The sequence below is a fragment of the Ciconia boyciana genome, chromosome 11 (assembly GCF_034638445.1).
Source record: "Ciconia boyciana chromosome 11, ASM3463844v1, whole genome shotgun sequence".
NCBI classification, from domain to species: Eukaryota; Metazoa; Chordata; class Aves; order Ciconiiformes; family Ciconiidae; genus Ciconia; species Ciconia boyciana.
The window spans coordinates 21,836,294-21,852,863 of record NC_132944.1 but is presented as its reverse complement, the minus strand read 5'-3'; the positions used below and the strand labels follow the sequence as shown (position 1 = coordinate 21,852,863).

The following is a 16,570-nucleotide window of genomic DNA, read 5'->3' as shown; positions in this document are numbered from 1 at the left end:
TTCTATTTTGACAGGTCGAGGGGAAAAATAAGAACAAAGTTCTTTTGCTCATTTCTTTCTCATGAACAAAATCCTCCTGTCCCTTCTCCAAAATAAGCTTGTTAATAGGAGCCATGATTTATACAAAATGAAACAAAGGTGATGAATAATTACCGAGAGATCTGGTAGGCTTCATTAGCTATGGCAAACGTTAACATTAATCGTGATGATTGGTACATTTTCTCGGAAATACTTGGAATATAAACACAACAGCACTCTAGTGCCATGCAGCAAACAAGCAAACACAAGTATGCACGTTGGTACAAATCAAATGATACGGTGGTACTCCTAGTGAATTCCTTGTACTAATTACAATCAAAACAAAGGCTACCTCTGCTATAAGAAGAGAAGAAAAAGCAACTCATTACTATCAGACAAGTATTTTTCGCAATAATCCTTTGTATGAGATAAAAACAATTGGTATACAAAATCTTTATAGATTTTTCCTTGAGATAGGATTTTTTGGTGGCAAATTTTAAGAGTTCAACTGGTAAGCAATTTCTAATATAAGTGAGCAACAGTGATTAAGATTAGATGAGTAAATTTATATCCTCTGCACTGTATATTTTCCAAATCTTAGCAGTTGAGTCTAGAGTAAAGAACGAATGGCTTTATCCCTAGCATCTTGGCAAATAATACTAAGTTATTAAAGGAACAAAGCAGCACGGTGCAAAGTTTGATACAGCAAAACCAAATTCTAATGCACAGATACATGGTAAAAAAAAAGTCATGTTTACAGTAATGATTCTGATTAATTCATTCACACACAGCTGGGGGAAGAACAGGGGCAGAAGGGAAGAAAAATAGAGGAGAAACACTGAGAAAAGAATTAAGAGACTGCATCTTTCAAAACTGGAAATAAAGCCAAAATGTAGTGGTCATCAGCTAGCAAAACCAGCATTTACCATATAGAGATGCCATGTGATAGCTTATGAAATAAGAAATTCACACTTTTTTGCCTCTGAGCTACATCCTGGTACCAAAGGGTTACTGTGCTTTGAAACCTTCACCAATGGCCTTACTAAACATTTAATATTTTTCTTTCTTCTTTCTTAAAGGCCCCAGATGTGTTCTTGCAGATCAAAAGAGACCAACTTATAAAGTTAAACGAAATCAAGGGCTTTTGTTCTGAGGCATCGTTGCTGAACTAATTATTCCTGGATGTTGTTTAATGAAATAGCGGTGCCATATATTAAAACAGTTAACGGGATGAGTTGTGTGAGTTATAGGAAAGGTCTGATCTGGGATTATAAATTTAAGGTTTTCTTCAAAGGAGATGAAACAAACTACTCAACTCCCCAGTCCTTTCTGTCACTGGAAGACTGAAATAAAGGAACCCAAAAATGTATGAAAGCTGAAATATCATTCTACATATTTACCCTTCCCTGAATGATAGAGAACTAAAGATGGGGGAGTTCAAAAACGCCTAAGATTCTTTGAGATGGGGAAATGAAGATCTAAGTTATCCTGCCTATTCCCTGAATGCTACAAAGCACAAGTTAAAATAAATATTGGTAAAGTCATAGAAACTTCATTTTAGATGTACATACACAAAACAAGAAAGGACTCCCATCTTAGACAATCCAGTGCAAAGTTACCAGAGCAATTAAGTGTTTTTATTAACAGGAGAAAAAAGGGGGGGGAAGGTAGGCAAAGAGCTACTCCAACATCAAATTATTAGTAGAATTGGATCTTTTACATTATTCTGCAGCCCCCAACCACACCAATATTTTTGGTAAAATGCTTATTTAACAATACATTTACCATACTGAGAGAAACAAAAGACTCTCAAGATCCCTAAGGACATCTCAGACTAGGAAGGCAACTTCTCAGAACTGATGGCTCTTATACATTCAGACAATAAACACTTCACTTCCCTACTGATCATCTCTTCTGTGTTTGTATTTTACAGCCTGACAACCGGCCAACCCAACACTTGACACCTAATTAACAGACCTAGGAGCTGGAGGTCCATATATTGATCACACTAAATGGGATTAGTGTGAAATAAAAAGTTCAAAGGGTCTTGACCAAACTTCACCACAGCCCAGCTGTGACAGCTGCTATGAATTTGTGTATCCAGTGCCCCACATTTTTATTAAGAGGGGTCTGGCGCACAAGAGTATGCGGTAGCCTATGAGATCACGAAGGTTCACCTAACAATGTCAAGCTCTGTAACTGTAGTGACTGACAGAGGAAAAAGATCCTCTTGCTTGTTTGCATAGGTCTTTTTGATTAACTCATGAAAAGGGTCCCTCACCTCTGATACAACGAGCGTTTACAATAGACTGAGAGCTGTGACTTCTTTGCTTCTCAAGGATTTGTTAACTTGCTATGGAAGAGCTGTCCAATTTGAAAGAAACCTTAGGCTTGATTATAAAAGAAATAATTCCCGATACATGCTGCAAGCATATATAGTATATTCTGACAATGACAGCCAGGAGCTGTAGTCAAACAATAGAACTCCAAACTATTATCTTCTAAACACACTTTCTATTTGCCTAAACCTCTCAGCTGTCATCAGGTGAATAAATATTTCTACATTTTACACCCCCCCTCTTTTTAGTGACAGTCCTACTGACGTGATTTTTAAACCTTCATCAAGATCCAAACAAATTTCAACTAGCATCACCACATTTCAATATTTCTGAACATCTGTGTAAATTCATTTCTTATTTAAAAGTAGCCGCCTCATTTTCTGGTATCAAGTATAACAGACACCTGTAACAGAAACTTGGGATGTGGGAAACCTACTGCAACTCCAGGAAGGCAACAAGCCCATCGTGCGGAGGTGTGCAAGCACCACTGAGGGACAGTGAATGCTCAACAGGATTCCCTTGGCTAATGTGATGTTTACCAAAATATTCAGGATAAACTATGAACAAAATGCAATTTTGCTTTTGTTGGCGCTTTTATTTATTGATTTGTTTTGGGATTCACTCTGTCAGAATATTTTAAAAAAAACACAAAACCTTGAGGAAGATCTGCTCTGGGAGTTTATATATCAACAATAAGGAAATGGTCATCAGTCAGGAGGAAGAGATGGAAAACAGCTGTCAATTTATAAATAATTTTAATCCATTATGGGCCTTTTAAAAGGAAGCTAAATGTGGTCCATGAAGGGACCTTAAAAATAGGCTCACTGAGGTTGCAACATGCATGGGTAACAGATGAGACAGCACTAGAGCCATCACACAAAAATACCTGACAGCAGATCACCAACGAGGGAAGTTTGGTAAAAGTAAGGAGGGCAACCTGAAGCCTATGAAAGAAGAGTGGACTGTTAACGCCGGCACATAAAGGTATTTCCCACAGCAAAGAACACCTTAGAATACTTTATTCAGTATTGTGGCACACTAAAACCAGCTTTTCTTGCCTTTTGTTTCTCTCTTTTTTCCCTATCTAGGTATATACCTTCTTCTGCCAGATTTCTTTCCTTGCAGAATCTTCTGCTTCCTATCGTTTGGGTCTCACCGCTGTTGCACGCCCAGTTACGCCTGCTGAGACGACCTTCACTGAAACGGGCAAGGACACTTCAAAGTACTACAATTAGGCTTCAAAATTAACATTCCAAGACTGGAAGATGATTTCACATGTGTCTGCTCTGTCTGCAGTCAGGACTGGAAAACTGCAACTGTCACTCGCTCACAGTTTTGAAAGCTAGAACCTTTTCTTTTTAAATTAAAGTTGAAATTACATGTAATCCAAAGTGTGCAGGCCACAAGAAATTCTTTGAGATGACTGGATCCAGCCCAAAGGAAGCTCATCTAGCCTATCCACCAGTGCAAAAATTTTTCCTTATTCACTATGTTATTTAGCTCTTTTTTTTGCCAGTGTAATTTTAAAAAGTTCCATCAGATTTTTTAGAATTACTTCTTTGTGACCAGGTTTCCTCAGCTGCAGATTTTTCACTGTAGTCACTAGCTCTCACAGCTCCCATTCTCCCCAAAATATTGGGGGATTACGTACTTCCTCCATAGCGCAAAACTGCATCATGACTTTCTTCATACGTTATATATGTTGCAATTGTATGCACCTTCTCAATTTAAAATTATTAAGAAATGCCCAAGGACAACCCACACACTATGGAGAGGCAGACATCTCTGGAAAAAAAAAAAGTACAAAAGACACCCAAGTTAGGTTTGCTCATTACTAAAATCTCAGAGAGATACCTAGTATCAGAAGAGCATTTTTAAGGGAGACAAAGGAAACAACTTGCAATTGAAAACGCGCACCACTAACACCGGGAAGTTACGGCCGCTTTTTGTGCAGTGTCTCTGCAAAGGAGACCCCACTGCACCGGCCACCACACCTACTGACTGTTCTTCATCGGCCAAAACATTCTTCTCTCAAAAACCCAACTAGCATTTGCTCTTATCTTTAAGGGCAATGTTACACAGAGGATATCGGCACTTATCTCAGTGCCAGTCGATGCTGAACTTGGACTGTATATCCAGAAGTCTCTTAAATAGAGCAAAACACATTGTGTCTTCCTATGTCACAAGTTTATATTCTCTTTATTCTAAAAGATGCATTAATATTCTTCTACAGTAAATATAAACATAGAAGACACTCACAGTGAGACTGCAAGATTTGGTTATTTGCAGTTTTGGGAGACTAGACTAAGACAGAATTCAGAATGCACCCTCCAGTCCTGTATTTTATGAGGGTTTTGGCACAATTCAAATGGCTTGAAAAGAAAATACTATTTTATTGGAAGTGACTGGGTACCTTTATTTAGGAAGAAAAATGTCTAACTAGAAGAGCCTGCAGTAAGTCAGGAGTGAATCTGAACCTAAGAACTGATCATATCATTCAAAAGAAAAATGTCAATGTTAGAAACTCTTGCTACTACAGCCCATGTTGATTAGAGGAAATTAAGTCAGCAAGCTGGTACAACTGGCTGAAGTTTTATCACTGTCTTTCAACAGGAGGAGTGGGGGAAAGATAATTTAAACACAGATGAGACCAAAGATAAACAGAAAAATAAGAAAAGCTTTTAACTTGGCCAGTAAGCCAAGTTTCCAAAGTCACTCTCAAGTAGATGCTTGCTCCAAACTAAAGAGCCCTAGCTGCAAGAATCAGCAAACAAAAATGAGGACAAAAATTATACATACAATACTTAAGCACACATTTATATAGCTTTTACTCTATATACATTTATATACATTTACTCTATATTCTATGTGTAACATATGTGCATTTCATAATCCTTCAGAAGATTAGAGAAGAAAGAATTTTTAAAGTGAAGTTTAATAGTTAGACAAAACGGCTGCCGTTAGTCACTTCACATTTTCATTTTTCTGTCTTTACTAAAAGGCAAAACAATACTGTACCACTGGAACACTCTCTGTTCGGTCAGCATTTCTTGCAGCCCCTTTGGATATCGTATTTTATAACTATGACAGTTTTTTCTCCCTTTTCCTGCAAAAGGTAGGTACCACTTACTGCCTTTGTTTTTTTTATTTTATTAAAGGGGGATAAATTGCACTCTGTTTGGAAAACATTCCACCCCCTTTTTTATCTAAAGATATTATTTAAAATCCCAAAAGGATGTTACTATTTAACAAAAGCATAGGGTTAGCCTATTAGAATATCAAGTCTGACGTTATCTAAGGCAAAGGCTTATTTCAGTTGCTTCAGAAGAAAAACACGAAACCCCAGTACCTTACCAACTGTGCAATAATGAAAACGAGGTTGTAATGAATTCCAATCTAACCCTCAACAGTGGATTCCAATTACTGTGCTTGTAGGACAAATAGAAATATTGACAAAAATATAACACCATTTTTTTTCTGATAAAGTGGTGAACAATACTACAGAAATCCTTCTGCAGATGTAAATCTACAAAGAAAATCAGGTTCCCACTTAAACTTTACTCTTTTTAGTCTTGTTAGACTCCCCGGTATACGAAGGGGTGAGCTCTCACTCTGCGCAGAGACAAGGGAATGAAAAAGGGATACTAGCATGAGGTTTAGCAGCAAATAAATAGCTTTGCTGTTATAAATTTCAGTACAAACATTATTAAACTTAGTGGGCTTTGTGGTTTAATATACATTCAGCACAAGTAATTTTTTCTACAAGCCTTTGGCTCCATCTGCTGACTTTTAATATTAAAAATAATTGATGAGGCTGAAAACGTTCGTGCTTTTGGAACACTTAAGTCCTCTACATTTTTGTCAGTGTGGATCAAAAGGTATAACTAAACACCCCAAGTGTGTGGTCTAGTACCATTGGCAGTTAGAATTATCTTGAAGCAACAACATACCAGCCCCGAGGAGAAGGTACCTGAGCAAGCCTGGGATGCAGAAGGGGTAAACAAACCTTACTTGGGAGACTAGCTGGAATCAGATTTAAGCAACAGGTATACATCTGGATATTTATGTCACAGAATCACCCAGCAATTAAGTCCAGATCCGAGAAGTGAGGTTCTGCGCAGACTAATAAAAAGAATTGAAGATCTATAACGTACCCCTTGGGAGAGCTCGTTGGAGACATTTGCTCAACACCTGCCTCTGCTGGTTTCAGCTTCTCACATTTTCACCGAGATACCTGCTTCGCAGAAACTAAAGCTTGTTGTATTTATGAACAAAAACATTACCAAAAAAATTACTCTGAAGGTTCAAAAGCCCCAATATTTGCCTGTTCCAGCTCTGATTTATTTTTCATTATTGCAGAATTCTGATCATTATGAGAGCATTACGAACTCAAACTAGATAGAATTTCCACACAAAAAATTGCATATTAGAAACACATCTAATATGCTCTTTAAATACAGCAGGGGAAGGAGACAAACTCAAAAATAAAACACAGCTACAGTACTTCATTGGCCATTTTTTACAGTTAAACAACTAAATCCATCATTAAATAAAAGCAGCCTGATTTACATGAACACCGAGCTCTCATGGCTGCAAATTATTTGAGTGTTAACTGGGATAGTCAGCATCTCTGACAATCTGTTTTCCTTTATGACCCTAACTCACAGTACCTGTATTAGAAAAAGCTAACAAAAAACCTCCTCCACAGAATCCCAACACACCTGGCTTTCAAGGCTTCTGTGCCATCTCTGTGCACTCCAAAAAGTACTTTCCTCTTATTATCAGTGTAGCAGACGTGGTCAGCCTCAAACCAAATCCCACTTGTAACAATTGCTACGTACGGGGAAGTTTGTTGGGTGTTTGGGGTTTTTGGGGGGTGGTTTTTTTTGGTTTGGTTGGTTGGTTGGTTTTGGGTTTTTTTTTTTGTTTTTGGTTTGTGTTTTTTGTTTTTTTTTTTAACATGCCATTCATAGCTTCTATATCAACCTACCGAAGTCTTAATATTTGACTTACAAACACAGGTAAAAAAACAATAGATAGAATCAATTATTTTTGCGAGGGGATTTAAACACAGAAGTCTTAACTGTGTTAAAGTTAAGATTAAACAGAAACTGAACCAGACCCTTAAAGTTCACTCTGTCACAAAGGTGAGAAAAAGCTCATCTTCATAGCTTTATAGAAGAAAAAAAAAACACTTTTCTGAAATGAAAATATAAAAACCCTCTTACATATAGCACATACCACAGATACCACAGTTTCCAAAAAGCTTCTTTTAAAAGCTATTACATGTTTATAATGTCTCTTTCAGAGTTGAGACTGAAGCTAAGGAATCCATTACTTTTAAAAACTGAAAACAAAATACACAAATTCAAATTCTGAACAAAAGGTTCCCAAGAAATTTTAACAGTATACAAAACATCAGGAAAATACAAGACTCACTTCTACACAGTCATGCTTAGATAGAGGTATAGGTCCAATAGGTTCAAAACTATACTTATGCAAAGGTTCATGTTGGGGAAAATTCTCACCACACAATTTGAGATTGAGACACACATTACGGAAAACTTAAAAATATAATCACATTTAAACATAAATCTAACCTTCTGCAAATTTGATTTTCCACATACAGGAAATTAGCAAGAAAACAAGCATGCATATTGTACAGCACTGTGCATAATTATAAAAGTTTTAATCGCATCACTGTATCCTCTCTGTTGAAGTCTATCTAAATCCTGACTCACATAAAAAGCCCTGGTTGGTGTCAGCATAGCTAGATGACACTGAACAAATGAAAGGCAGGATTAAAACTTCACTGCTGAGCTGATCAGAAAGGACCTTGTCCATCAGGGACAACAAAGTAATGTAAAACAAAAAGCAGTAACACAACGTTTGATTTGTGGAGTTACACTCACTGTGCCAGATAACTTTAACATTATGGATTCAAAACAACATTAACTCAACCCACTACACATTGTGGATATCTAATGGTATGTTTTTACAACTGTTTGTAATGTACATGTCAGATGGCCTAAGTCTTTCTTGTAAGTCACACCATAACCACAAAACTATGCCTTAATGTTAACTTTTCTTTCTCCCCCCCCATTTAAGTCTAAGTCTGACACAAAAATTGCTTTGCTCATCTCTTCCCACATGTGAATCTTTACAACATCTTGCCAATATTAATTAGCTTCATGCAATCCTCATAGACAAGAATTAGAATCACCCTTATTTAAAAAAAAAACCAAACCAACACACAAACAGAATTTATCATGCTTTTGCTTTTTTCTAATCAAAACAGGAAGCTTGTGTAAAAAACCAAAAAAGCCCCCAAACCCCTGGGGGGGAGGGAGGAAAGTGAATAGAATCCTTACCTTCACATTTGTGTGTTTTTACTAGAACATTAGTGTCATTTTTAAAAAATATTGCTTAGCTTCCTGCCAAAAACATCCCTTTAAAAAAAAAAATCCTCAATGTTTCTGATAATCCACCAAATCAGTTCAGCACATACATGTTTTAAAGAGGCAGAGGCAACTGAAGCTACAATTGTCTTCCCTAAACATACTTCTTGTTACTCTTATTACCTCTATTCCCAACAGTAAACATGAAGTTTGCAAAGATTCCTCCCAGATTTTAAAATCTTTAAGAGCCTCTCTAAAAGCAGGGATAGAGCCTGTGATCTCTGAGAAGACAACCACTTACACATTGTCTGCCCATATCGCACATCTGGAAAGCGGATTTAAAAATAGAAGTTCAACAACCTGAACAGATAGGATGGGTGGGTGGTAAAAGTGAAGAGGAAAACAAAGCAAGGACACAAGTAAAAGGAAAGACTTGAAAAAATTTTGAACTTTGTACTACAAAAAAAAATATTTGACTATGAATGTAACTTCCAACTAGTCTGTTAGCACTTAGTGCAAGAAGGAAAAGCAGACACATCATGATTTCTACCAATTTGGAGATTTCCACCACTTTCACACTATTTAGGGAACTGCATGCCTGACAAATATTAACACATCAGAATAAATTATGTTGAACTTCAATCTTATGTAGCATCTCAGGCTCACATTAAGCCTCACGGGAGGGCTCAGAGCAAGTTAGGACCCCACTCTATCACCACATCGGAGAACTTCCTCCACCTCCACTCCTAAGAGATTAAAGACCTCCCTCGGGTGAAGATACTTAACCTCCTCTAAGGGCCAAGCAATCAAGTAGCCTTCGACAAGCCTGGAATGAAGCCTTCATTTGAGGGTCCTTTCCACCTTAATACATTTTCTACAAACAACTGTTTCTCCCTAAACAAGAGCATCATGTCAACTACAGAAAAGGAACATTTGAAATAGAAACACATGTTGTACAAACTATTATTCTTAGTCAATCACCACCTGACTCCAATTCTCTCCTAAAACTCAATGCAAAATAGTTCACAGGGTGGGATTGTGCGTTTTATTCTATTTTTACAGAGATTTGTATACGTTTAGACTTTGCGTTTAGACTAAACTAACTGGTGTTGCTTCGTGTTGACTCCAGGCCAAACTGGGCATTTATTTTAGTCTTATTGGCATTTATTTCAGTCCTTTACTAAAAATACATATTTTCAAGTTTCCCCTTACAATCCTCTTTTCTGTGGTTTTGTTTTGAGTGTTTGTGGTATACCTACATATTCCTCACTCCCTGAAGACTTCAAATTATTGTCAACTAGTCTCCACAAGCAGGATCAATGTCTTCAACTAGGCAAAAGAAAATGCCACATAAATAACACCCATATTTCAAAACTGATTTATAATAGCACATATTTTTTCCCTAAGCCACCATTTAACTTGTTGCAGTCCTACGTACTAGGTGTTGCACATCAGACAACAACCTCTTCTAGGGATGGTTAGCACACAAGTCTATTGAAATTCATTATACAATTAATATTAAGAAAAAGCAACTACAACATAGTAACTGAAATGAACAAAACCAAAATGGTTAGATAAACACTGAGAAAGAGAAAAAAAACCATCAAGAGGTTCTGAAGCCTCACACAAAACTTCAGTGACAAACTTACTTCTGCATCGTTTTCAGTACCTCTCTTTTCTGCTGAAGAAAAAAATTGATGTCTGCATATGTAACAGGGTCATTGCTTCCAATGAGTTAATCTGTTCTCATGGCTGATTTCTTCCACCTCAGCTGAACAAGGAGTAAGGCCACCTCTGCCATTCTTTTGCAGAATCTATTACACAGCCTATATACAGAATATATCTTAAAAAAAGGTTGCCTAGACAGAAGACAGGTCAACTACTAAATCTAGCTTTCACACAGGCCTGACAGTTTTTAAGTCTACTATTTAAGCATTTAAAGATGTATTTAATATTTAACTACAGTGACTCTTTAAAAAGGCTCTTTGACCTTTTCATTGTGATTTCCAAAGTGTGAAACGTTTATTCTTGATTATTTATTCATTAGAGGAGGAAAAAAAAGAGAGAAGCCAAATGCATTTTATGGCATATGCTATCAAGCTAATCTTTACAGCCATGAAGAGCCTGGGAGTTTGTAGGTTTTGTTTCAGACAGTTGCAAATGAAAATCTGTATCTAGGCACTCATATCATGTTCATCACAGTGCTATCTGGGCAGCTTACATAATTATATTATTCCAGCTGATACTGTAAATATTGGCTCTCTAGTATTACTTTTTCTTTCATTTCAAACTGCACCAGCTATTATAAAGTTATGGGAATGCTCTAGTGAAGAGATGGATCTTACATTTAGTTTCAACAATACATGGCACATCACATCAGATTCAGGTGATGAGCTGAACAAACATTTAAAGAGCAAAGTCAACTCTCGTGTAATTTTCATAGTAGTAACAAAGAATAAAATTTAGAGTTTTATAAATGGGTCATCTCAGGAACACACAGTACAAGGCATGAAATCCAGAGGACTTCCTATGGTGTTACAGTAACACTTCAAGAAGGTACTCTGGTAACAGACTCATTACAGATTCCTGGGCACTTATGCACCAGTCCACATTCTTCTGTCTTTCGGTCAAATTGAGAAGTTTATCTCCAATAGCCTTGGTTCAATAACATTTTCAATATTCAGATCCCTTTTTTGCCAGCGCCCAAGTCTGAGCAGAACTTTATAATGTACAGACCATGGCCTAGTTAATGCAGTGCTTGCTGAATCGTTCTGCTTCTTAAAAGCCTGATCAAATGAGGAATTGTACTGTATATGGATGACCAAGGAAGAACAAAAAGTGACATTCCCTTTCTTCATTCCGGTCACTGAAATTTTGCTAAAGCCTCCAGCACTTGAACTTAAATATTTAAAAGATGATAGTTACTCACTGCCCTAACTAAGCCTACTCATACTACAGTTACATTCACAGCAGGAACGCAATGCGAAAGCTATGTTTACCATATAGGAGGTTACCTTTCCAATTACTATTCAAGCATTCCAGTAAGATTCCTGCTCAAACAGTATGTATATGTGCATGTGGGTCTGTTTTCAATTGAATTGGATCGAGAACAATTCTACCTGATAAATTAAAAGAAATAAAAATAAAGTTAATAACCTGGCAGCAGCAACGCTTAAGCAAACAAGTTATGCAAACACAAACCAGCCATCCTTTGCTTTAAAAAGTCACCATAAAGTTTAAACAAAAAGGCATTTGGATGAAAGTCTGTGATTACTATAGCGATGTCCATTAACTTAGTTTCAAACTAATCTTGAACCCCAGAGTACACAAATGCAAGAACGCAACACTTGATCACTGGAGCAGCAACTGTTCAACAGGAAATACATTACGCAGTAGGTCCCAGAACAACATGCATGTTTTTGTTCAGTTGCATCCCAGTCGTGGCTCAAGTTGTCTTAAGACCTTTCTCCTCCTGTACACAGCTTACAGGACCACTGCTTAGAGTACCCGCTTTAGCTGGCTCCAGGACTCAAACTATAAAATGCAAGACATTCACCCTAGGAAACCAACAGCTGGCACATCCCGTCAAGGAGGTATCGGAACCTGCTTATTCATCTTCAGAAACTGCCCTTGAGAGGATAACACCACTCAATGTTTATCAGGTCTTGTCCTTTCTCTCATCAGACCCACGCTAGCTTCGGCCTATGGAAACAAGTTCAAAAATACCATCCCAAGGTTTCTCATCTGACCCCGACTAATGCTGGTTTCAAGCACCAGAGGTTTCAAGCCAAGACATACTCGAAGGGAAGAGGAAAGAAGCATACACAACTGCATTGTTACTCAAGACTGCAACAGCAGCTGAGAAGACGAGGGAGAAAAAAAGTGTCTTCAATCTATGGTGTAAGTGGAAGAGATCAGTCACTTTAAAGAGCAAGCTTTGAGACTGGAAAAGAAGCTAGAGATGGAGAAAGATAGCAACAGGCAAGAGAAAAAGTAGAATGAACAGATGAGGGAAGTTAACGCAATAGAGAGAAATCTCAATGTCAGGTGTCATCTTAATAGCTTATTAGATGTTTGGTTTTCTTTTCAACATTGGAGTCACAAACCTACATATTTGTTTATCCTTAAGTATGTTGCCATACTGAAGCCGAATTGGTCGCTACTATAACATACAAGAACATACTCCATTTCTTCAATTGTGGCACTCTTTTGTACTGGGATACTGAGCTCTTCCATCAGATCCAGCAACCCAGTACATTGGTAATTCCCAAAGAGCTACAGAATACTGAGCATCATAGACTATGCGTGGACGTCACATCTGCCAGCAGTCTACATGAGTCAGTGTGGCACGCTAGTGGGGAGAATGTGCCTACACACATGCGAGAGTGCATGCAGTCACTAGTGAAACTGTCACACTTCGGTGCCAAGACCAACCTCAGAACAACTCTGCCTGTAAAATTCTCCTTTTAGTCCATTGGTTCCCTTTTCTTCAGCTCAGTTTCTTTCCCACCTTGTACTTCTGTAACAACTTTCTTCAGTTTTTCTAACAGTTCTCACGAGACAAATGATCTACTGAAATCTGAACAGAAAAAATGTAATTTGATTTATCTAAGAAAACCAGTCACTGTGTCAAATAAAAACATGACATTCAGTTCACACACTATTTTCATCTACTCATAGTCGAGATGATCCTGTATTTCTTTTTCATTTTGAACCCCATCGAACAGCATACCAGTTCTTCGACAACAATAACTCTATGCACTTTCTAACTACTAAGGCAAAATTATCTGCGTGGCAATAGCACAAAATACACACTTCAAGTTATCTCGTGCATTGACCACAACCAGTCAGCATTGCAGATAACCCTGAACAAGCAATCGGTATCACAGAAATACTGCAGAAGTTAAAGTCTACCTTGGAGAACAGTACTGTTTCCAGCAATGCTGCACTTCCATGTGGAGCCTGGATCCCAAGCAGTCATTTAAAGAAGGTTTAAGTGGATAGAAGCAATGCAGAAGTTACACACAAATCTCTTCCTTTTCAGATCCACTGTACAAAGAAACTTGTACACTTTGGGTAATTTTTCTAATCCATTAGAAGGCAACCTGTATCCCAACACTCCCTAGCTGGCAGGGAGCACAGGCTACATCTAGACCTCCAAGAAAAGCTGCAGATGAATTTTAGTGTTTGAAGAGTTAATTGGCCAGCACTGACTAGGTCACTTTTCTGCCTACAGAGATCACATTAGACATACAAGCTCCAAAAATACAGTGTATGGTTTGGATTAGCACTGCTCAGGTTGGCTGCTCTCCCCCTGGCTTCCTTCCCTTCTGCTCTGACAAAGTAGAAAAAAAAATTTAAAACCCCATGATATATATCCAGCTCCCTCTCTATTATGTCTTATCCCTGGTCCTGAATAAAACAAACCTTAACACACAAATTCCTGATCTTGCTCCCTCTTTTTACTGTACCTACACGATATTTAATAAAAAATTGCAAGCAATATGAACTAAACTACTGTACTTCAGTAACAGGTAGTGAAAGAATAGCAACATACAAATCTCTTCCTGAGTGTTTTTATTCCCGAGTCTTTTTAAAGTCTGAAGTTAACTAGATTTTTTTAATATAAAATTAAAATGGATTCTGTTCTTTGGGGTCTTGGGTTTGGGATTGTTTTTGAGGGGGTGGTGTTGGTTTGTTTGTTTTTTTTTAGCATGTGAACTAAAACAGAAATAACACACAAAGGCCAGAAAACCACACAGTAAAAAGTTACAAAACCATACATTGAAAACAAGGGAACTGATCTTTAAAGAGAGCTCAGCATCTGCAACTCTTATTCTCCCAAGAGATCGAGCCAAAAAGATTTGAGAAGTTTTTATTGCCAGATCTAAATTTCATTCCACAGGCACTGGATATCAGGTCTTTAATCCTTTACTTAACCACAAAGAACTGTGCTGAGGAGTTTAATTCTTCCAAAACAACTGATAATATCCTAAATGTTGAAAGCTGAGTACTTTCCAGTGTAAGCCAAATCCTGCATGTTTTGCTTTTAAGTAAATGCCACAGCAGATGCAAAACCAGTAGGATTCACACTGGTGTTTTCTAGGAAAGCAGAAAATCTCCAAAAAACACAACCCATGCTTTAGAAGTGGCAGACAATTAAAGAAACAGTTCAATACTTGTACTGAATTAAACCGCATGTATCACATTATGTGTATATGTTTAATTTATTGATTTAGGATTTAAGATTCTTTGTATTTTATCACCCACATATTTTAATGTGTATTATGAACTGGCTTTTCACAATTTTACCGGTTACATTTAACTGATTCTCCCCCCGCCCTGATTTTCTGAACTGCCCTCCTTCACAGCATTTCAATAAAAAGAAGCTGTTCAAGGTGAGCTAGACTTCTTCCACAGTAGCATTTTAAAGCATTTTAAAAGGCTGTTTCTATCAGTATTGGGGAAGGAAAATCCGAGAAGCATTAGAAAAAAACAGACGTAGAAACAGCATTTAGACATACTCTCAGAAAATGTAGCAAGGGTTCTATCTATTTGCAGTGCAAAAACCAGTCAAGATATCCTGACATTTGGGAGGGGTACATTATGAGGACCAAAGAACGCAAAAATGAAAGTGGTAAACATGTATTTAAGATTTCACCATGAAAGTCCACGTACAAGCACCTTCATGATCCAATTCAGCAGGGTTTGATCTAACTTTGTTTTCCGAGATTTAAATGTTCTCTGGCAAGACTTAACCGTGCAACTCTATGATTGTGCAAAAAGTCCTTAAATACACTGCCATTAGTTCTTACTACATTTATATACTCAAGCTCACTAGTCAGAGGTCTTGGGACATCAGATAGGCTGAAGTACTCATGTGGGCAAAAGCAGATATATCTCTTACAATCTGAATAGCTATGGTGGTTTGAAGGAAATTACTTCGCAAATACTGTTTGGGTTATTCTATCAGACACTGGAGAATTTTTTTGTTGGATGAGCCATAAAAACTACAGAGTGTTTGCCAAAAAACAGACCAAGGTTATCAAGCCAACAAAGAAGTGCAAAAAAACCCCCTCTCTTTTCATATGGTGGAAGTACACGAAGCCTTAAAGCTTCTCAGTATCACACTTACAAAATGATGCTTCTTAAAAGTTCATAAAGTCAATAATATTTGACAGCAAATAGGCCCTTGCCAAGACAGAATCCGCTACTGGTTTAAACCGACACTCTCATTTACTAGGAAACTTGATGAGATAAACAGAAGCAAGTTTCTCACATTTTTCATATTTGATGTCTCAGGTGACCTCTTGAAAGTATATCAGAGCACCGAAACACCTGGATGACTACTCTCCAACTACAAGAGAAGCATTTCATAAACGCACTTGCAACTTTTGAGATTGAAATGCTCAAAGTTAATAACAGCAATTGTCTACTGCAAACCTCAGGGATGGTGAAGGTTGGACCCGGTATGAACATTCCTCTTCGCCTTTAACGATAACAGCTCAGCCACACCTAGCAGATCAAAAACCTGACAGTGTCTAAAGAGGCATCTCCCAAGGTCAGTCCAATGATTGGGTGTCCACATGATTTATTACATAAGAAATAACTTTGTACTATATTACACCAGATACATTATTCAGCTTCAGCACACAGCAAAAATCCCCACATGATCCCCTACAGATAAACATCAACATAACCGTTTACCAGTAACACAGCTACTCAGCCTTCAAGGCACTCATGAACTTCTGACAAAACGCAGTACAAAATGGCAGCATACCGTACTTTTATATATGCTCCAAGGAAGCTATTAAC

At 37.6% G+C, this 16,570-nt stretch overlaps 1 protein-coding gene across 1 annotated transcript in view; it reads right to left on the bottom strand.

Annotated features, from left to right (window-relative positions):
- EEFSEC (eukaryotic elongation factor, selenocysteine-tRNA specific) overlaps positions 1–16,570 on the bottom strand; it is a 130,448-nt gene that overhangs the window by 67,850 nt on the left and 46,028 nt on the right. The gene's annotated exons all lie outside the window — the stretch shown is intronic.